Genomic DNA, 23,474 nt, shown 5'->3' on the forward strand with positions numbered 1-23,474 from the left:
CCCATACCCAAGAAGGACTAGTGCCTCGCCATGCAGTCTGGAAGCTAATTTTAGAAATTAATATTTAATTGAATTTATAACATAGGTAGATTTGGATCAATAGTGTTAAGTTCTGCTTGCTATCCAAGTCTCAACCATTAAGAACAGATAAGTTAAATTTGGAATCGATAATGTAAAGTTCCGTTTACGATTCCTAATTTAACTTCTAAAGAATACAATAGGTTATTAGGAAAGGTTCGACACTTGTACAAAATTTTTATACAGCGGAACCAGTACGATCTTCCTAGGACTAACCAATAGTTACCTCTAGTGTGGAATCAAGAAAGCACCGTGAGTGTTGGAATTGATGGCTGCGATGGAACCCCGACGAAGGATACAGTGCGGCAATGGTTGGGCAAATCGTAGATAGCGATGGCACAACAAGGGCGACGATCAGAGCAATCAAGCAGCGGCGATGCATCAAGACTGACAAAAATGACCACGGCATCACCGATCTGGCCTCACATGAAGGAGGCGACGACATCGGGTGAGAAGAGGATCAACTGAACGCTAGCCATACCAGGTGCTGGTGGCCGTGGAGGTGGGCGGCATTAAGGCGGTTTGCGATGGATCGTCATCCATTGTGCTTGCATGGCCGGACAAAGGCAATCGAGCTGTTTGTGATGGATCAACATCCATTATGCTCGCGTGCCCGGAGGAGGAAGGGAATTAGGCTGCCGGCGATGGATCAACATCCGTCGTGCTTGTGTGGGTGGAGGAAGAAAGGAAATAACGCGAGAGGAAGAGAGGAAGAGGGGATGGCATAAATGAATAGGGTTATAATCTCAACTTAGACTTTTATACATTAATTAAGCATCACCTTAGTTTTAATGAAATTAATCAACTCCCATTTTAATTGGGTATTCTAATTAGGCCTCCTCTGTGCCTAATAGATTCATCCCCTTAAACGTGCCAAACGGACTCCGTTTAAATCCTAAAAAAATTTTAAAATTTTATGAAAAATTTAATAAAATTATTTCTCAAATAACCTTACTATTTTATTATTATTTGGGGTAATATTTTACATTCTCCTTCACTAATAAAAATTTGGTCTCCAAATTTCCTGCTCAACTCAAAGATCCCCATCGAAGGGTAACAACTAAACAACACACTCATATACCACTCCATCCTAGTATCATGAATAAATCTCCAACCGTGAGAGATTAAATGTTCCCTTATGAAATCACGTGATGATTTACATTTAAATAGATAATGATAACTCTGTGGGTTATGAGTTCACCATGCTTCCGCTACTCCAAATTGCTATCTAGTCAACTGTAGGTAAAATCTACTAAACATAAATGGTCTTCACAACTGTCGTGGAAATCCATAACGCACACTACTATCATATCCTCTAATATCTTATAGTGCACTTAGACTATTCATCTGTCTGAGGTTGGAAACCTCTACTACAACAAAGATCTATATTCACATGCTGCTACAAACACTGCCAAAAATGTGAGGTGAATCACCAATCTCAATCTAATACAATACTCAGAGATATACCATGAAGTCTGGTAATCTCTCTACTATATAACCCTGCTAATCGATCCTAAGAATGTGTCCTACGAATCGATATAAAGGAAGCAAATAAGTCAATCAATTAATGATTACTCAAATCGCATTATATCTTCTCTGTGCCCTAGGTAACCTCACAATAAAATCCATCATAACATGCTCTCATTCACATTCTAGTGTCCGAATCTATTGAAACAATTCTACTAATCATCGTTGTTTAGCCTCCACTTGCTGACATACTAGATATTGAGCTACAAAAATCCGTGATGTCTTTCTTCATGTCGTTCCACCAATAGGAACGCTTTAAGTCCCTATACATTCGGGTACCATCCAAATGTATCTCAACTCTGAATTAGTGTGCTTCCTAGAGTAACTCCTCTCGGACATAATGAGACTCAAGAACACACATAAACTCCAACGGAAATAGTGAATCCTATATAGATGATGTCTCCACATTGTCAACACGAAAATGATAGCTGCTAATCCAAAATCATGAGTCGAATAATTTTTCTCATGGTCTTTCAGCTGTTGAGAAGAATATGGTACTACTCGACCGTGCTGCTTCAGAACTGCACCTAACCCCTGGTATGATACATATGTGTAGAGTACAAATCCGTCCACACTAGAAAATAAAACTAAGACGAATGCAGTTATCAACTTTTTGTTTCAACTCCTGAAACTGGTCTCATAAGCCTCTGTCTAGGAAAATTTAATTCCTTTCCTAGACAGTCCATTCAATGGCATAACAATGCTAGAAAAACACTCAATCAATCCTCGGTAATATCCAGCTAGACCGAGGAAACTGTGACTCTCCTATACAGACTTCGACTACTCCCAATTGGTAACAACCTCTATCTTCTATGGATCCACTTATATGCCCCTGCTAGAGAAAATGTGTCTCTAGAAATCCCACAGAAGATAGACCAACATGCACATTTACTAAACTTCGCATAGAGATGTTGTCGTCGAAGCATCCCCAAAAGTATGCGAGGATATTGTTCGTGATCCACCTCAGATAAGGAATATATCACAATATTATCAATGAAAATAATTACAACCGATCCAAAGTCCCTAGGAATACCGGATTCATCAAGTCCATGAAAACATCTAAGGCGCTGTAAGCCTAAATGGTAAAACCAAGAACTCATAATATAGATACAATAGACACATTCAATCATAAGATCACTGACAATAAGTCTGTAATCTGATCACCAACTATAAATCACCAAATCCATAAATATCAAGACATACTACTCCTCATGTCACTATCAACATCAAACACTAAATAATAGACCACCAAGTCAAATATCCACTAATAGAGTATCAGAAAATCACATATCACAATATTTAAATGTTGTGTAAAAGGATATCCACCAATAAATCATCATAAATCAACATATCATAATATCTGATCTCACAATATCCATCAATCTCAAACCATCCTCAACATCAATCATACCTGATAATTTTCCAGTAACCAATTCTCATTATGGTGTACTATCAAGATGTAGAAAAATATCGTCATCCTACCTATGATATATGGCTACTGAAGTCCAAGGGATATCTCTTGACTTCCTGATTGATAATCTACAACTCTTTAAATGGCAAAGATATGGTCAATCCATGAAATATGAGTATAAAAACTCTACTAATCCTATCTAAAAATATCCAAAGAGTATGTCAAATCTCATCCTTTCCAATATTTAAATATCTATAATAAAGGAATGACAATCCAAAGTCCAAAGGGTCACTCAACCTCCTACTGAAAGTCTACCCATCAGAGAATATCACCACAAATCTCATAATCATACCCGTAAAATATTCTCTGATAACTGTCATCAAAATGTCGAACACTCTGATATGAGATATAGACTTTAAGACCTTGGGTAAATGGTCACGTTGTTAAGGTCGTGAGCTACATGATGAAGACAATGTTAGCTGAGTCGACTAACCACTGTCTTGTAACACATCATACTACGATTGCTCCACCTAAGGTTTAGTAACTTTTAGTGACGAGCAATGCACACAAGAGTAAAGGAGCACTATCAACAAATAGCTAACCGACATAACTGTCGATCGTCACTCTGCTCCTCGAAGATTATCATCTGAAACTTCCCCTCATTAACGGTCGAATTTAATAAGTGTTATTCAACTAATACCACATTCTCCGCATCATTATGGGTCATATATCTATATGTAGCACCGAGGATGTCTACCCATATCCGATCGGTCCATGAGTCAGGATCTCCCATGGAACAGCATTAAGCGAGTCGACTAACCATCGCCTTTAAACCATTATACTACGATTCCTCCTTTTCCGGTTCAAGAATTCTTGATAAGATATATAGAAGGAGGTAGAGAAATACTATCTCTCTAGAGCATCTCAGAATCATCAATAAGAGATGCTCTGCTCCCATAAGTCAACTTCTGCATTTTCCTTCATGTGGTATCTGGTCACATAAAGGATAAGCAACAACCTTTATCTTTTCCGCACCAGTACAAATCATATATTTGAATGTATTCTCCAATTTATACATCCTATAACAGTTGTATCTCGTAATTATTAAAGCAATTAGCTCTACACTTTTCCACATCAGTGGAGGTTATCTATCCGAATGTACCTTCTAGATTATCCTACTAGGTACATACAATCTATGGTCAAAGTCCCCATGGAATATGATACATCAATCCTCTACAGACTAGTCAAGCCAACAATGGTATATGGCTAATTCAATCCATTTTATGTCTGTACAAGTCATGTACTCCAATGTACCTTCCAGATTATCTAACCAAATACAAATAACCCAAAGATCAGAATCTCCATGAAATAGAGTAAGACTGCCCCCTATTGACCGAACTAATAAGAGTAAATCAGTCCTCTAGTAACTAAACCAACAAGAATGAATCCGTCCTCTACTAACCAAACCAACAAAGATAAATTGGTCTTCTACTGACCGAACCAACACGAGTAAATTGATACTCTACTGACCAAATTAATATGATATTTAGCAGATACTATCCCTTACCCAACTAGTAATAGCATAAACTAGTAATACTGGTGGTATGGTAGAAGAAATTCTATGAGACTATAATCCCTAATCTCTAGTAGGAACTGATAGACCTAAATAGTGGCTGACCCAATGCAAGTTATACATGCTACAAATAACTAGACAAGTACCAAGAGATACAGTACACAAACGTACCTCCTATAGCTTGGAGATGTCTGTCGCTACCTGATCCCAAAGCTCGAAAAGTCATATCAAGAAAAATAAATCATAAAATCCAAAGACATGAGAAAATAGGCCTCATAAATATGTGATTCTGATACCAATAAATTGTCATGCCCTGAGGGTAAGGCTGTCCAACAAAAATTGGACAACACCTCCCCTATAATAGTGATAAATAAAACTAGTATACATTGCCCCAAGGCTACTCACAAGCAATAACAGTCCATACGATTGGATATAAAACATAACCACGTAGTTATATACACAGCCCACACAGTTGGAACAAAAGAACATAGCCACGCAGTTATATAGTAAGCAACTCACATAGCTATAGTAAAACACAGGGGAAGTCACAAAATAACAAATGCAAAAACACAATACAACTAACTGTGAGCCGGCTTAACTTGACACTACAACATCAAACCAACTAAAAGAAACCACAAAGGTAAACTACACACAAAAGATACATATACACGATCAAGTCCAAAGCCAATAATGCAAACAGAAGAAAAAATAGAAGACGTCGCTCGATGTGACTTGGGACTGGCGGACAGGATCTCCTGGTGACTCCATAAATCCTTTACCTGCTACCTGCGAAAGAAAACCAGTTTATGGGATGGTGAGTACTGGGACTCAACAGGTAATTGACATATAGTGCATGAGTATAATATAAATCTAGAGATTAAAAGGTATACAGTCTCATAGGAAAAATAGAAGATACTACAGTGATGTCATAGTAAATGTCCATACATGAAATAATATCCTAGGCTAGTAATAGTAGGTCAGGGGTAGTGAGGATCTGCAATAATACCGTTTATACTAAGAGGTATCTTGTGAGGTATATACATACTATCAATAAGTAGGTCAGTGTCTAAGCATATACAACAAGTATATAGCTCAACATATGTAAGCATATCACATAAATACAATAAAGCGACAGCTTACAGCTTTAAGTAAGCAAACAATAGCAAAAGAATTATAATAACAAAATGGATGGTCACTCCCGCCCACCCCTCTGCACCATGACTCCTGTATCGTTGAGAGGTCGGGTCAGTGACAAACTGTACACCACTCTAGCTACCACTACTCTCAAGTGGCTGAGGGGATAGTTGCATAGTAGCTAACTAGCTATGTAGCGACGGGGATCCCTGCTGCTCATAACTCTGGCTAATACTATCCATGAGTGTAAAATACCAAAAAATGGTGAATAATGATAAGAAAATTTTCTAGAATTTTTGGAAATTTTTTTAGAATTTTTTGGAGATCGTATGGACGAGTTTACGGGGATAAAACTGGGGTCCAGGGGAAGTCTGTTTAGGCTACTCAGTTTTAATGAGGAAAAGTTTATTTCCTTTTTCTTTTATTTTTCTTTTCCCTCGTTCTCACCCGCGTGCTTTTCCTCCCGAGCCCCTGCGACGCTGATCCTTGCCCTAACCGGCGCCGCGACAGTTTCTTTCCCCCACCTCGCGAACAAAAGCAGTGCACCATCTCTTCTTTTCTCATTCTTCCTCCTAGAGCCGATCCCCTCTCCTCCTCATTCATTCCGACCCAGCGCTACCTTGCTCCACCACTTTATCAAGCTACGCGTCGAGCACCGGCCACAGGAAATCAGCGTCGTCGCCTATGCCCTAGCGCCATTGTCGTCGCCACAGCCGACACGGCCGAGACTCCCCTCTACCCTAGTGTCGACGCCCCACTCCCGACGCCACAGCCGTCGCTGCCGATCGCTAGTCACCCGAGCCCTCGCCTCCGTCCGATTTCCCCTCTCCCTGAGTCGTCGCTGTGCAGGTGGATATCCATTTTTTCCTTTGTCAGCAAGGACGCTCTGTGCCTTAGCACTGTCGCCGACCACCATATTCAATCCATCACCGATTTTCCCTCTGTGCCCTAGATCGCCGACTCTTGGTGTCTCTTCATCTCGACACCAGCCGGTCTTCTCTCGCCGCGACTCGCTGCTCTGGTTCACCACTACAGTAGCTTTGGGAAGGAGGTTACAAATCTGGTTTCGGTAAGGTTTGGTGGGTATTAGGTTAATTTCATGTTCTGTATGGATGTTGAGATTTTTATGTGACTGAGCATTCTTATCTCTTGCTCACCAAGGGTATCCAGTGCTGAATGCTCTAGATCAACAAGCACTGCCGTGAAGTATTCCAGCAGCTCCGTTGCGATTGTTAGTCTACCAACCTTTGTAGCTTGGCCAACACTGTTCATTGGCGATCCACAGCACCGGTCATTCTGTTTTGAGTAGGGAACCCCTTCGACCGTGAGCCTTCAGCGATCATCTTGGATTTGGGTGAGTTCTTATGAATTAGTTTAGACTAAGTTGTTGTGATGGATTATGCTTATGACAAGTCCAAATTTGAATGGATTGGTTAAGATATGATTGAGGAGTTAGATGATCCAATTAGGGTTAACTGATGGATCTAATCTAACCGAGGTTAATGAATGAATTAGGGTTCCTGGTGAATAAGGATTTTGGTTTAGCTATTTTGTTTAGAATAAAACTTAGCTAAACTGTACAATTTATTACAGGATTCGGATTCGGGACGAGCACTTCAACATAGAGGTTGATTAGCTCGATCTATATTGGAGGCGGGTACCTTGACTTATCTTTGATAATGTCATGTTGATATGTTTAGTAGGTTATAACCTTTAGTAATGATTATGTTCGTCTTTGCTTCAGTTGGTCACAACCTGATCTGTTACATGCTTGTTTGATCACCTGTTATACATTTTATGTTAGTACCCACATGATTATATATATGCTCATAGAGGTAGTGACATACCATGTCTTATTATGTTCAGGACCTAGGTATTTATTCATACCATACCTGACTGGTGTAACTTAGATCTTCGGATATGACTTATTGATACTAGGGTATACAATTTATATATATATATATAGATTGGTTCAGGATATTGACATGCTTAGTGTCATGCATCATTCGCATGATTGCATGCTGCGCGATAGTCTGCTCCATTATTGTTGAGCACATCGCCAGTTTCATCTCTATAGGTGCTCCGTTGGTCCGCTCATGGGTAACGTGACGCAGCGTGGTAGTACGTCAGTTTGCTCGGTGGTGCTCCGTTGGGACGCTCATGGGTAGTGTACTGCAACGTGGTAGCACGCCGGGATCCCTCCCCATCATCGTGTACCGGGAGATGAGAGCATTGCGCTCCCCCATTTATGATTTGGGGTAGGAGGATAGGTGTACTCCGTCAGCATCCCGTCCACTTGGTCACTCATCAGGAGTAGTGACGTCAGAGTGCACGGTTGTCAGAGCCCTACCCACTCGGTCTCACCATTGTGTGTGAGATGGCTGACTAGCGTCAGGGGTGACCATGTCATTGGCATCATATACATTTATTCATTTACTGATTGTGTTTGTTGCATTTATATGCTGCATTTGGATGGATGCATATGTTTGACATGCATACAGAATTTATGATACTCTCGGTCTGACGACCTGACTATTCTGATAGGAGGCCCTGGTGAGTACAGTTCTCTTCAGCCTTTTCTATTGTTCATTTCCAGCTTTTGTCCAGGAGACTATACTCCATAGTTATTACTATCTGTTATAGCTTATTATACATGTCAACTGGTATCTGCTGAGTTGTTGAACTCACCCCCGTGGACACTATCTATTTCAGGTACCAGGTTGTTATGGAGTCGCTTGGAGTATCATGTCTGCTGGTTCCCACGTCACATCAGAAGACTTACAGTTTCCCTATATGTTTTATTTGTTTTATATGTCAGTGTATTTAGTTTTGTGCTCCGGTTTTGTTTCTGGAGTGTTGTTGTTGTTACGTGGTATTTTATATTGTTTGTTGGTTGTGTAAGCCTAGCCGTCTAGTAGTCTTGTATTTTGGTTTGTATTTGGTTTTCTATTGTATTCCGCTGTGTTTGGTCTGGTACAGTCGAGTGGGCTATTAATTTTACATATAACTGCGTGGTGGTGTTTTTATTGTATCAACCGAGTAGGCTGCAATAAACTGCGTGGTTGTGTGTATGTTCCAGCCGCCTATGGCTGATGTATACTGTGTCTGTAGAAATGTTTTAGATTGTCACCCGTACAGGGGAGGTGCTGCTGAAATTTCTTCGGACAGGGACTTCCCTGGGGCGTGACAATGAGTGAACGAGTGGGGGCACAACAGGACAAGTGGATGAGTGGCCGAGCGTGTGACCCTGGCCAACGACCCTCTCAACCACAAGGGAGACATGGTCATCAGCATACATGCAATGACATGATGCGTAAAATACAACAGTTTTATATATATATAGATATATATATATATATATATATCAGGTATGCTACATAAAGATAGCATGCTCAACAAGGTATATGAATAAACAACAATCAAAACAAGTAAACATGGTATCTAATATCTAGTATTTGCTAAATATCATAGATAACAACGTGAGACTGTATAGATATAGAAACAAGTATCTCAAAGATCGAGTGGATAAGCATTAAGTACAGGAAAAATACGAGTGGAGTCAAGGTAAATATAGTTATTATCCAAATATAGCTCATGTACTAAGGTCAAAGAACTAAAGAATCAAAGTAAGAAGTACCTGCCTTTATCTGTCGATCGTGATAAACCAATCTCATATCGAGATACTCGTCTCGAGTCAACGTTCTATAAATCATATATTGTACGGTTTAGCTAATTAGATAAGAAACAACTAGCTAAACCCAAAGATCCAAACCCATAGGAAAAACCTTAATCAAATCAATCATTAATTATCCTTAATTAATTATTATCTTCAATTGCTCTCATCCATGCATCCTTTAATCTTCCCAATCATAATATACAATCCATTAAATAGCAATCATATTCTAATCAAATGACAATATATCATGAATCAATTACCAAATCTAAGCATTCATATTCTACAATCAACCACCACTAATTGAATCCACCTAATCAATTTCAACCCCAATTTAATCATTATGATTAACAGCAATAATGAAATCATCTAGATCAAACCATTCATCACCCTTTCATCAATTAAACCATCTGTTAAAATCTCTCTTGTTAAACATCACATCAAGATAAAGTCTATTTTCAATTAAGAGATCTAATTAACTAACACAACATATTAACATGCTCTAAATATGATACTAATCTATTTTTACAGATCAAATAAGTTCTTAAACATGAACTCTAGCCTTAATTACCTCCTTTCTTTCCTGTTTAATGGCTGAAAATAGAAACGACCAACATATCCATTTTTCCCAAATCTGCAATATACCTAATACGGAAGAACATTCAATCCCTTATTAATCTCCATAACAAAAAATGCAATCAAGATCTAGGTTATTACCAAACTATTGAAAGACGGTGGCTCATGACTAAAGATCATGCTTCTAGAAATTTATGGCTGGAGCTGAGGATCATCCACACACAGTGATAACATAAGCAAAGTCAAGATGCTGCCCTCTAAATCAAATAACCCTAAATCAACACTGAGTATAGACCAAACACTCACATCACATTCTAGGGTTAGCTGGATACCTCTAGGGTGTAAGCAGGAAAGCACCGTGAGTGTTGGAACAGATGGTTGCGATGGAACCCCGACAAAGGATACAGTGCGGTGATGGTTGGGCAAATCGTAGATAGCGATGGCACAGCAAGGACGACGATCAAAGCGATCAAGCAGCAGCGATGCATCAAGACTGACAAAAATGACTACGGCATCACCGATCAGGCCTCACATGAAGGAGGTGATGACATCGGTGAGAAGAGGATCAACTAAAGGCTGGCCTTCTCTCCTGCCAGGTGCTGGTGGTCATGGAGATGGGTGGCATTAGGGCTGTTTGCGATGGATCGACATGCATTACACATGCGTGGCCGAGGAGGAAGGGAATCGAGCTACCGGGGATGGATCGAAGTTCATCGTGCTTGCGTGGGCAGAGGAAGAAAGGAAACAGCGCTAGAGGAAGAGGGGATCGACGTAAATGAATAGGGTTCTAATCTCAACTTAGGCTTTTATACATTAATTAAGCATCACCTTAGCTTTAATGAAATTAATCAACTCCCATTTTAATTGGGTATTCTTATCAGGCCTCCTCTATGCCTAATCGATTCATCCCCTTAAACATGTCAAACGGACTCCGTTTAAATCCCAATTTTTCTTTAAAAATTCCTGAAAAATCTAATAAGATTATTTCTCAAATAGCCTTAATATTTCATTATTATACAACTAGTACCTAATTCTTTTAGGTTGCCATGTGTAGGGTAGTGGTATTGTTCCATTTGTACAGGATCCCTCTTCATCCCCATTATTTTTTATTATTTTTATTACCCCAAACAATCTGAGTCAGGCGTCTTCCTCTTCTACGACCGAGTGGCCATCGTATACTTTGATAAGATGCCCTCCTCCAACAAGGGCTGGAAGTCTCATTACTTCTACGTCCAACTTTCCGATTGGGCTGCATTCCCCACCGGCTGGCAAATGCAGCTACCCAACTCCCATGAGTTGGGAAATTTTCGATGGGAGCTGACCTATCTTCAAGCTGTAGCATAGCTAGTCTGCTTGAAATATCACATCCATAAGCTGCCGTTGGAGGGCATTTTGTACTTGTTCGAGCTGAGTCCCGTTTGTGCTTGACTGCGCAACCCTTTTGGTGAGCAGTTTTTCCTTTCATTATTTTTGGATCTAACTGATTTCTTCTTATTTTTATAGCTAAAGTGATATTGAAGCCTCTACTCAGTGAATCCACCAAGTTAACTGATAAGGAGGTAGAAGCTCATGGAGCCGCTGAGATGGAGAGTCACGAACTCTTGCCGGTTTGACATTTTGAGGAGCCGACTGGTGAGGAAGAAGTGAGCAAAGTGGTGGCAAGAGATGTCACTGCTAACATAGAGGAACTTCCTCCCAAGTGCCCTTCATTGGTGCCTATAGCAGTTCCATTAGTGTCCACAACTTCTGCTGAGCCGCTCGCCCAACGGCAGCGTCACAAAAGGCTCGGAGCGGAATCTTCTGCTCGATCGATGACCTCTGTTCCCAAACCTTCTACCGATGCATCTAACATGTGACCACCATTTGAGTGGGGAGAAGGTTAAATTTATGCCATCCCTGAGAGAGTGGTCGGTCTACCAACTCCGCCTTCATCCAATCGGATGCCATTTTTGTCCGAGTGTTAGCCGATGTTATCTCTGCTCGGTCTATAACTTATCTAATGCCCCCATAGCCGATCCAGTGGCCCCAATCTCTACCAGTCATTCAACTCCCATGTCAAAATCCAAAAGCAAGGCTAGCTCAGAACCAATTGGCTCCAGCCTACACAAACATATCATGACCATCCTCAGATTGTCCACCAATGAGTGGCGTTACCCCGACCCTGACAAGCCACACACCCTCGAGTATAAAATTAGGATCCTAGGTCCCTTGGCCTAGACTTGGGTGTATGGAAGCCAGAGCTAGAACGACGACCATTCCACCCGATGAGTTGGCCGATCGTTTCATCCAAAATTCCACGAGGGTGAGTTTGCTTAAATAATTATATTTCTTGATCGACTTCACTTGATTGCTTTTTCTTTCTTTTAATAGTTCTGGGAGGAGGGTCTAGCTATGTGTCAAAGGTTGGCCCAACTAAACCATGAATTTAAACAAGTTCAAGCCCTGGTCGAAGGAGATGACACCTCCCAAGTCTTGGTTAAATGACTAACTGTTAAGGTGACCCAACCGAAGGAGGACTTAGAGAAGCAGTCCGAGTAGGTCTTAGGGTCCGAGTGGGTGTTAACCATAGAAAAAGACAAAAATCATGATCAAGATGTTGAGCTTAAGCAGTAGGCCCACAATTTTGAATCGAAGATCAGCTTAGCAAACGCTAGGAAGCTTAGGGCCATCGAAGACTTGGACATCAAGAATAAGGAGGCCCAGGTCCTGGCTAAGAAGCTTGAGGAAGTAGAAGCAACTCTGGTCATACAGCAGAGCAGGTGAGCCATGAACTTTAGCTTGGGAAGTGCCAAAGATTAATAGATGAAAAAGACGCTGAACTGCAAACCCTAAGAGCTGAGCTAGAAACCTCAAAGGCCCAACTTGTTAAGTTCAAGGAGGAAGAATTTGGTCAGTTAGAAGCTCACAGGGTCGAGTATTTTTGGTCGACAGACTTCAACCAGATGTTATCCGACCGCACCATCAAACTGTTTGATAATGGTATTGAAGGGACCCTAAAGCATCTAAAGGAGGGTTGCTATCTCTAAGCCAAAGTTCTCCCAACTTTTATCATAAGACAAAAAATCTAAAAGTCCTAGATGATGTAATCACTGACTTTGTATAGCACCTCTTTCAAGTCTGTCACTAATTTTTTGTATGCGTTGAGTAATCCTGTGAATCTTTTGAAGTTTGATGTTGTGTATATTATTTACTTTGAGCTTTAAAATTTTCTTCCTTTGAATGCCTTAACCTTTAATGTTATTTTGTCTCTTAGACTTCACTTTCTTGGTCTACTTGAGCAACACTATAAAGAATTTTGCTCGTTATGGTTTTTTGGGACTCAAGGAGAATTCCACCACTTAGTGGTGAAATTAAGTTCATTTATGACTCAACCGCTTGGTCTGATGGATCGAGACCCTAGATGAGAGGCTCGAGAATCTAAATACTTTGTCGTAAGAGCAAGCTCAGTTATAATTCGGTCAAACAGTACGAAAGTTTGGATACTTAGGCGTGAGAGCATGCTCACTTATAACTGTTGGATTGTTACGCATGTGAGAGGAGGGAGGGTGAATCACATGGTTTTAAAAAATTTTCTTTTGAATCTTTTAAAAACAAAGTGTGCACAGTGAAAGAGAAAACAGAAACAAAAAAGCAAGAACTTGATCAGTTATTTGGTTCAGAGCCTTCGGCGACTCTTACTCCAAGACCCACGATCCCATGGACCGTATCTATGGGAAATTCACTATAATCCTCTTTCAAAACTATTGAAAGAGGGAAACGAGTATAATAAAAAAGATAGGATAAGTGTAACAAGCTACACTTTCATTTTAAGCAATAATTAAGTACACAAAGAAAACTTTGTTACCCAACACTTATAGATTGTCCAATTAAGCTCAATGTTGGATGACTTCTCAGCAGTAGTCGAGCGTAGTAACATCAGAGCAGAGTAGCAGCACAAAGTTGGAGTAGTCAGAACGTCGAACGAATGCGAAGAATCTTGTAGAAGAGATGTGTATGAGTTGCATGTAAGCTTTAGTCAAGTAGCCCTTTTAAAGAGGGTTGAAGGAGCCTTCCATAGCACTGGAGACGCCTTCCATGGGAAAAGTTTTGTCCCGAGAAAATAGTGTCTTATAGTCACCTAGGTCTTCTATGTTATCTGACCGAAGGCGCCTTCAAGCCTCTCTAAGGTGCCTTCCATTGCCTAGCTCAAGGCATTTTCCATGCGGTTGAAACGCCTCTTATACTATTCACCCGAGGTATTTTATGCTCCTTTCTTCCTACAAAATGTGTTTAGTCTAAGACAAAATATCTAACCCATAAAATAAAGTTAGTACAATAATAAGGTAGCAATAATAATTAGTTCATGTCCTTCCAAGATCAGGAACTAGTCATGGTCTCAATTTACGTTTATAAAATGGACCTAAATTAGACATGCACCTAAAGTTCTAAATTGGGACTCATTCTCACTAAACACTCTCCTCCAGTGACTGACCTTACTCACCTTGCAGAATTTCTTAACTCTACCTCAATCCACTAGGTCTTCCTGCTAATTGTCAGATCTGCAGATCCAATTGGACTTCGGCCAGTTGTCAGGTCTTGTGGACCCAGTTGGACTCTCCGCCAGATATCATATTACTCCTTAACCTATCTGGACTTCTACACTAGCTATCAGGTCCTCCAGACCTTGTTAGATTTTAGCATGGTGTTAGACCAATCAAGCCCTGCACACTTGGTAGAAAGGTTAGATCACACAACACATCTAACTTTAATCCACTTGTCATTCATAAAAACTCAGGTTTGATCATTGGTGCCAACTACACCAATAATCTCTCCCTTTTTGATACAATGACAACCTGAGTTAAACTTAAAAAATACATAAAAATAAATAGCAATATAAATGATTCAAGAGAAAAATTAAGCAACTTCAATTTCTATTTTATTCTCTCAATCATTATAGGGTTAAGATTTTCAAAATTTTGAATTGCCTTTAGTTTTTCTTACTTAACCCTTACCCTCCCCTTTGACATTCATCAAAAACATGCAAATAAGTAAGTGTAAGCAAATAAGTAGGCATATCAAGCAACAATTTTTTCAAAGAAAAAGTTTTTCATAAAAACTTGCAGGCCTATTTCAGGGAGGAGTTAATGATAAGAAAATTTTCTAAAGTATTTTGAAAGGAATTTTTTAAATTTATAAAAGTTTTTCAAAATTTTAAAAATTAAATTTTGGGAAAACAAAGCATTTTGCAAAGCTACATTTTGCAAAAGTTCTACAAAGTATTTTAAGACAAATTTTAAACCACTTTTCAAAAATAATTTTCAGGGAGGTGTTGTAAAGTAATTTTTAAAGTTTAATTTTTCAAAACAACTTTTGAAAAGAGTTTTTAAAATAATTTTTCTAAAATATTTTTAAAGTACTTTTCAAACATTTTTAAGGTTATAAAGTAATTTTCAAAATATTTTTGCAAAATATTTTCAAGGAAACTACTAAAAAAGGTTATAAAGTAATTTTCAAGACACTTTTCATTTCATTTTTCAAAATAGACATTTGAAAAAGTATAAAAGTATTTTTTAAAGCAAGTTTTGAAAGGAAGTTTTGAGAGCATTTTGTAAAAATATTTTTCATAAAGATTAAGCAAAAATATTTTGAAGAGGCATTTGTCTCAAAATATAAAAAATTTCCAAAGAAAAATAATGATTTTGAAATATCCTCCCCCTTAACCTTATATTATTTTTAAAATAATATTCATCTACAAATTATCCTTAAATGTCTAACCTTTAGTTACTAACTAACTACTAGAAGATAACAACGTTCACTTGATTAGTCAAGTTAAGTAATAATGTACAGTTAGAAATTTACTGAAAAAAAGGACTACTTAACTTGATCAATATACTGTTGTATTTTATGCCTAGATTTATGTTGATGCACTAATACAAATATATAAAATCCAGGCAAAAGACCTACGCATCTTACGCCATTCTAAGTTTTTGAATACCAATTAAGGTAGATCTAGTGTGCTTGTGAGATGCTCGTTGTGTAAATCTATAGGATCATGCTTTCTGGGGATTCATCCTATTCTAAGGCCAAAACAAATTTTAAAACACTAGAGAAATGGGAATTTTTAAAGAAATACAAATAAGAGTAGCCTAGAATTTGTAAGTTATTTGAAAATTTATTTGATAATAAGAGTTCTAGTCTATTGTTCATATTCCTAGTTTTCTTCTTAAGTTACTAAATTCAGATTCAGGTAATGGTTTAGTGAAGATGTCAGCCAAATTTGATTTGGACTCAACATAATTGAGTTCAATATTTCCTTTGACGACATGATCTCTAATGAAGTGATATTTGATTTCAATATGTTTAGTTTTTAAATGATGCACTGGATTCTTAGTTAATTGAACTTACATTATCAATAAAGATTTTTACATTTTTATGCTTTAAGTTAAAGTCTTTTAATGTGTGTATACATCCATAACAATTATGCCACTCACCCGTCTGTTACTATATACTCTGCTTCAGTAGTAGATAAAGTAACACAATATTATTTTCTATTAAACCAGCTAACAAGTGATAGTCCAAGTAGTTGACATCCATCACTTGTACTTGTTTTATAGCTGGCATAGTCTGAGTCAGAGTAACCTATAGTTCAAAATTAGGTGTTCTAGGGTACCAAATTCCTACATTTAGTGCACCTTTCAAGTATCTAAAAATTCTTTTTACATTAGTTAAATGAGATTCCTTAGTAGAGGTTTAGTATCTAGCACACATACTAACTACAAATAAAATATCAGGTCGACTTGCAGTTAAGTATAAAAGTTGCCTATGACACTCCTATGATATTTTAGATCTATTGGTTTTCCATTTGAATCATTATCTAAAGTTGTATTAGTTTCTATTGGTATTTTTATTTCTTTAATATTTTTCATTCTAAATTTTTTAAGTAATTATTTGGTGTATTTTTGTTGATAAAAATAATTTCCTTCTTGTTTATTTTACTTGTAAACCTAAGAAGAATGTTAGTTTTGTTGGATTGTTACACACATGAGAGGGGGGGAGGGGTGAATCATGTGGTTTTAACAACTTTTTTTTTTCTTTTTAACCCTTTTAAAACAAAGTACGCACAAAGAAAAACTAAACACGAAAATAAAATAAGCAAGAACTCAAATGGTTTTACTTGGTTTGGAGTCTTCGCTGACTCTTACTCCAAGACCCAGGTCCTTCTAACCTATCGATGGGTAATCTACTAATAGCCTCTTCTAGAACTACCGAAAGAGGAAATCGAATACAAGTGAACAAAGGACAATGTAACAGCCCAGACTTCCTTTAATAATATAAATGAACAACATAATTTAAATGTTACCAACAACTAAAGGAGAAGCGAGATTGCTCATGTGTTGTGACGTCTGTCTATTGTAGTCGGGCATGACAGTGTCATAGTAGAGCAGCAACACAAAGTCAGAGTAGTCAGAATGTCAAATGAATGTGTAGAAGCTTGTAGAAGAGTTGTACTTGAGTTGTGTAGAAGCCTTGGGTGAAACCTTCTTTTATTGAGTGTTGAAGGCGCCTTCCATAACACTAGAGGCGCCTTTAACCCCTTAACTCTTATCCTGAACAGCTTGTCTCTTTTCGTCAATGAAGTCCAATTTTATTTGACTGAAGACACCTTCCAAGCTCTCGAAGGCTCCTTCCATCGCCCAAGTCAAGGCACCTTCCTTCGCATGGAAGGCGTCTCGGGAACTGTTCACTCGAGGCATTTTGTGCTCCTTTTGCCTGTAAAATATATTAGTCCAACACAAAAATATCTAACCTATAAAATAAAGTTAGTACAATAATAAGATAGTAGTAATAATTAGTTCTTGTCCTTCTGAGATCAGGAACTAGTTATGGTCTCAATTTAGATTTCTAAAATGGATATAAATTAAACTTGTGCCTAAAGTTCCAAATTGGAACTCATCATCACTGGAACACTTTCCACCAGTGACTTACATTACTTACCTTACAGAATCACTTAACTCTACTTCGGTCCACTAGGTCTTTCCGCTAGTTGTCAAGTTTGTAGACCCAACTAGACTTCAGTCAGCCGTAAGGTCCTGTGGATCTAGCCAAACATTCCGCCAAATATCAGGTCACTCCTTGACATATCTAGACTTCTACACCAGCTATCAGGTCCTCCAGACCTATTTAGATTTCAGCCCGGTGTCAAACCAGTAAAGTCCTGTACACTTGGTAAAAAGGTTAGATCAACAACACATCTAACTTTAATCCACTTGTCATTCATCAAAACTTAGGTTTCACCATTGGTATCAAATGCACCAACATGTTTACCTAATAAACTCATTTCAAATTCTTGTTCTATTATGGTAATAAACACTTAACAAAAATTATGAGTTTGTTGAACTAAAAATTATATCGTCTACATATTCTTAGGCTATAAAAATATTTTTCTTAAGTGTTTTTACAAAAAGAGTTTGATCAATTTGACCTTGGTTGAATCTTTTGGAAATTAAATAGGAGATTAACCTTTTATATCATGCCCTCGATGCTTGTTTAAGACCAGATAATGTTTTCTTCAGTTTAAACATATGGTCAGGATAATCTAGACTCTCAAACCCAGGTGGTTGACCTACATAGACTCATCTTTTATTAGCCCATTTAAGAAGGCAGATTTAACATCTATTTGATAATGTTTAAATCCTTTATGAGTTGTATAGCATAGTAGCATTCTAATAAACTCAAGTCTGGCTATTAGGGCATAGGTTTCATCATAGTCAAGTCCCTCTACTTGACTAAATCCTTTAGCTACTAATCTAGCTTTATTTCTAACAATTTCCCAATTTTCACTTAGTTTATTTCTAAACACCCATTTTGTTTCCATGACCTTTTTATGATTAGGTAATGATACTAAATCTCATACTTCATTTCTTTCAAATTAAGCTAATTTTTCCTACATAGCTATAATCCAGTCTGGATCAAGTAGAGATTCTGCTACTATTTTGGGTTCAATTTTAGAAATTAAAGATATTTGACTTAGGTTTCTGAATGATGATCTAGTTTAAACTCTTAGATCTAGATCACTTATAATTTGTTTAATTATTTTAGACTCAGTTTGTATTTGTTCATTTTTTATGGTTGATTTTATTCATCTTTGTAGTCGTCTATTTAATTTGATTTGGTTTTTAACTTGCTCCCCATAAATTAGTGCTAGCTCTAACAAAATCAATTGATTGGTATTGAGTTTGAGTTGAGTTGGCTTCTTTAGATTTCATATTTTCATCAAATTTTATATTGGTTGTTTCCTCAATCCTTAGTGTAGTTTTATTGTAAACTCTATATCCTTTACTGTTTAGGGAGTACCCTTTCTACTTTTGAGATAAATTTTCCTAAGTGTTCTCTTGTATTTAATATGTAAACTGGACTTCCAAATACCTTAAAGTATTTAATATTTGGTATAATGTTATAATATATTTCATAGGATGTTTTGTTGTAATTCTTGTTTATTGTTACCCTATTTTGTGCATAACATGATGTATTTATGGCTTTAGCCCATAGATATTTGGGTAGTTGGTATTCATTAAGCATTGTCCTAGTTGCTTCTTGTAGTGTTCTATTTTTTCTTTCAACTATTTCATTTTATTGAGGTGTTTTAGGACATGAGAATTCTTGATGATATCCATTTTTAAATAGAATTTTGTAAACCTATGGTTTTTAAACTCTCCACTGTTGTCACTTCTAATTCGTTTGATTTTCAAGTTCTTTTCATTTTTAGTTTATTTGCAAAAGTCACTAAAGGTTTCAAATGTTTCATCTTTATTTCTTAGGAATTTTACCCAGGTGAACCTAGAATAGTCATTGATCCTGTATGAAATCTGCGAGAAGGTGATGAACGGTGGCTCCGAGGAGGATGAACTTCTGGAGATCCGGAGAAGCTTCTCAATGATCATGCACACAGTGAGATGAGTCAACAAAGCATTAGTGACCTAAGACCGGGGTAAGAATCCTTGGCTAGGCCCTCCGACACTCAAGTTAGTTCCCTCTCTTCAAAGTGGAAGAAGCAGAAGCACAATAATGAAAGTACGAAGAAGTAGAGTTTTAAATGCCAGAGTTTGTAAGCGTTAGCATATCTTGCTAGCGGATAGAACTCCCCTTTTTATACTACCTCATATAACCTCCGCAATTATAAGGCAGTCCCCAATTTGTTAGAGTTTGTTAGAAAATGGAGAAAGTACAACCTAAACCTCTCCCAATAATTCTTTAAGGAATCTTTTTCATAACCCAGATGTACCTCTTTTATCATTTATAACACCTCATTTTAATGAAATATGTAGAAGAATGTACCCTTGCAACTGAAGAAACTTCAAAGAGAAAGTTAGTTAAGAAAAAGAGAAAGTTAAGTGGTTAAGGGGGAGCAATAACAAGTTGTACTAAATGCAATTTACATTTCTGCTGCATTTCTTGATTGCATTTCTCTTCTGGATTATCACTTTATTGCTTTATGTTTTACTTAACTTTGAATTGTGTTGTCATAATCAAAAAGGAAAAGATTATTAGTGCGGGAAGTATCAGACGATCGAACCTATGTTTTAATATGGTAAAGGGTTCAAAGTTAAGGTTACTTGTTATCTAATAGGTTTGAATGAGCTTGCAGGAAAAGTCCTAAGTGTACTTAGGTAAAAGTTCTAGTGGACTCTAGGTAGGTGGAAAACCCTAGGAGGTGGTAACCCTAGGTCCTAGGGGGTGATAACCCTATGTGAAGAAAAGTCCTAACTATAGTTAGCCAGGTAGAAAACCCTAGGAGGTGGTAACCCTAGGTCCTAAGGGGCGCTAACGCTAGGCAGAAAGACTTGGCGGGTCAGGTGCTTTGGGCAAAATCCTAGAGTTGGGGACTCTAGGTGAAAGTCCTGGTGGTCGCGGACAAGGTAGAAGTCTGGGCGGGTCATGGAGTGGACGTCCAGCAGAAAGTCCTAGATCCTCGAGCACTGAGCAAAAGTCTAGTCGGTCTGGAGGACCGGTCTCGCAACAGGTAACTTCTCCTGATTGAAGTAGGTGATGACGTGTTTCCCATTGAGGGAACAGTAGGCGTCGGTTCGACCTAGGGTTTCTGGAGGAAATCCAAAGTCAGAACTGGACAGTCCGAATGCTATCAACTTAATTGATTAATATTATTTGTCCTATTTAGCTAACTCTGTTTTGCAGGAAACTAACTGTTCTGCAGGGTCGGACTTAGCTTTGATCGGTCGATCGAACCCCAGTATAAAAGGGGTTGAAGTTCCAACTCTCGGCGAAGGCTTGACCAGAGGTTCAGTCAACCAAACCTCGGGATTGGTCGACCGAACCAAAGATGGACAGAGACCTGGTCGAGCGAGTTGATCGAATCAGATGAGGTAGAAGACCATCAGCCGATTGGTCAACCGAACAGAGGGATCGGTCGACCGAACGTAGGCGCTATCCAGAGAAGCTGCATCTGGATGGAAGGTCGGGCAAGTTCAGCAGGTTCGATCGACCGAACCAGGGGATCGGTCGACCGATCCGGGTCGAGTGAAGGCTTGATCTTGAAGATCAGGGGATCTGGATCAAGCTTGAAGCTACTATAAAAAGGGGTCTCAACCAGCTACTTCAGACAACAATTCTACAAGCAATCTTAGAAGCTGCGCTTTATGCCAAAATGACTCAACGACACTCAGCTGTTGTTTCGACAATCGATGACTACTTCCATAATCTTTTATTGTCGGTATAATCTTTTTAAGTTCAGTACTTGTAATTAATCTTGTAAAGATTCTCGAGCTTATAGTGATTACCCACTGAAAGCGATCAACAATCACGAGCCTTAGAGTAGAAGTCGACACAGACTTCAAACCAAGTAAAAGAAACAGTGTTAGCATTGCTTCTGTGTCTTTACTTTTCCGCTGTGTATTTACTTTGAGTTTTCCTAAACAAATAAATTATCTACGAGCACTATTCACCCCCTCCCCCCACCCCCCTCCTCTAGTACTTTTCGATCCTACATCAACAACACTAATATGGCAGAGGTCAGATGGAAGATCCTAATCATCATCTTGATAACTTCAATGAATTATGTAGCACAATGCATATTAATGGAGTTCCTCCAGAAGCTATTAGATTATTATTATTTGGGTTTTCTTTGAGAGACCGAGCAAAAATTTGGATAAATTTCTTGCCTCTAAATAGTATTACTTCCTGGGCACAATGTGAGAAAGCTTTCCTGGATAAATTCTTCCCACCAAGTAAGACAACACATCTCCGAAATCTTATTGCAAGATTCAAGTAAACAGACTCTGAATCTCTATATGAAGCTTGGGATAGATTTAAGGGAATGCTAAGAGACTACCCACATCACGGATTGAAAAAGTGGATTGTGATTCACACTTTCTACAATGGGATTAATTATCAAACAAAGGTTTCCTTGGATTCAGCCGCTGACAACAGATTAATGAACAAGGGCCTTGATGAGGCGGAAGACATTATTGAGAGTGTGGCTCAGAACCATCAACAATGGGCTTCAAAAAGAAGTTTGAGAGCAATTAAAATACCAACAAAATACAATGTGGATGCCCTTGACTTAATAATTGCAAAGCTTGATTCATTATCAAAGCAATTTGAGAATATGAATACACACCCTGTAAATGCAATCTCTATAGCTTGTGAAGTATGTGGAGCCTCAGAACACATTAAAGATTCTTGTCCTTTTAGAGCTATCAATATGCAAGCATCTTAGGTGGAACAATGTGATGCTACTTTTTACAAACTATGCAGAGGGCGGGGAAGGCGAACTGGGGAACAATCTTATTTGATGGGTACATTATGACCATTGCTAGGAAACTTGAACTAGACATCTCAAGTCTTGAAGCTATACATGGAAATATCAAAATAAATATAGATACATGCCTAGCAATGAAAATGATATGTCGAGATGAAAATGGATTCAATTTTTCTAGAAGGGATGAGTTTTCTAACCCTTTATCAGATCCCGACTGCACAACAGTTCGTAAACCCAACAATTAGATTATTAAAGATCTGATTCTCGATTCCTCCGCATCCCCTAGAGAGCATCACAAGTTTCCCTCGCCTAGAAGCCCGTTGCCTGTCAGATTTTCTGACCCGGCTAGATATTCATTTTCTTACGGTAGCATGGGGCCTTCTAGCTTTGATTTCTGTGTGTTTCATACATCATTGGATTCTCTTCATGAGAAGCAAGATACTTCTCATAAGATGTCAGAGGAGCACTGTGACTTCACTCATGATCAGTTCCAATGTACAGGACCAATTTCAGAAGAGGGATGGTTTTTATAATAGGGTATCCAATTTTGTGGGAGACTACTACACTCACCAAGGGAGGATGAATGAGTGTATGGACTCCATGGATATCACTGGTCAGCAGGTGGTCGCGTTATACCAGTATTATGAAAATATTGGTCATCTCCCTAAAGTCCCTAGATATCTCCCTGGGCCAGCTTTCCACCAAGGAGCCGACCTCCTCTGGGTGGTCAATCTTCGGCGAGTGATTG

At 38.4% G+C, this 23,474-nt stretch overlaps 1 non-coding gene across 1 annotated transcript; it reads right to left on the reverse strand.

The window, feature by feature from the left end:
- Positions 1-22,204: 22,204 nt before the first annotated feature.
- On the reverse strand, positions 22,205-22,311 carry LOC122044661. Its single transcript, XR_006129686.1, has one exon. It is a non-coding gene; the product is annotated as a small nucleolar RNA R71 (small nucleolar RNA).
- Between the last annotated feature and the right edge of the window lie 1,163 nt (positions 22,312-23,474).

The sequence above is a fragment of the Zingiber officinale genome, chromosome 2A (genome assembly GCF_018446385.1).
Source record: "Zingiber officinale cultivar Zhangliang chromosome 2A, Zo_v1.1, whole genome shotgun sequence".
NCBI lineage: Eukaryota > Viridiplantae > Streptophyta > Magnoliopsida > Zingiberales > Zingiberaceae > Zingiber > Zingiber officinale.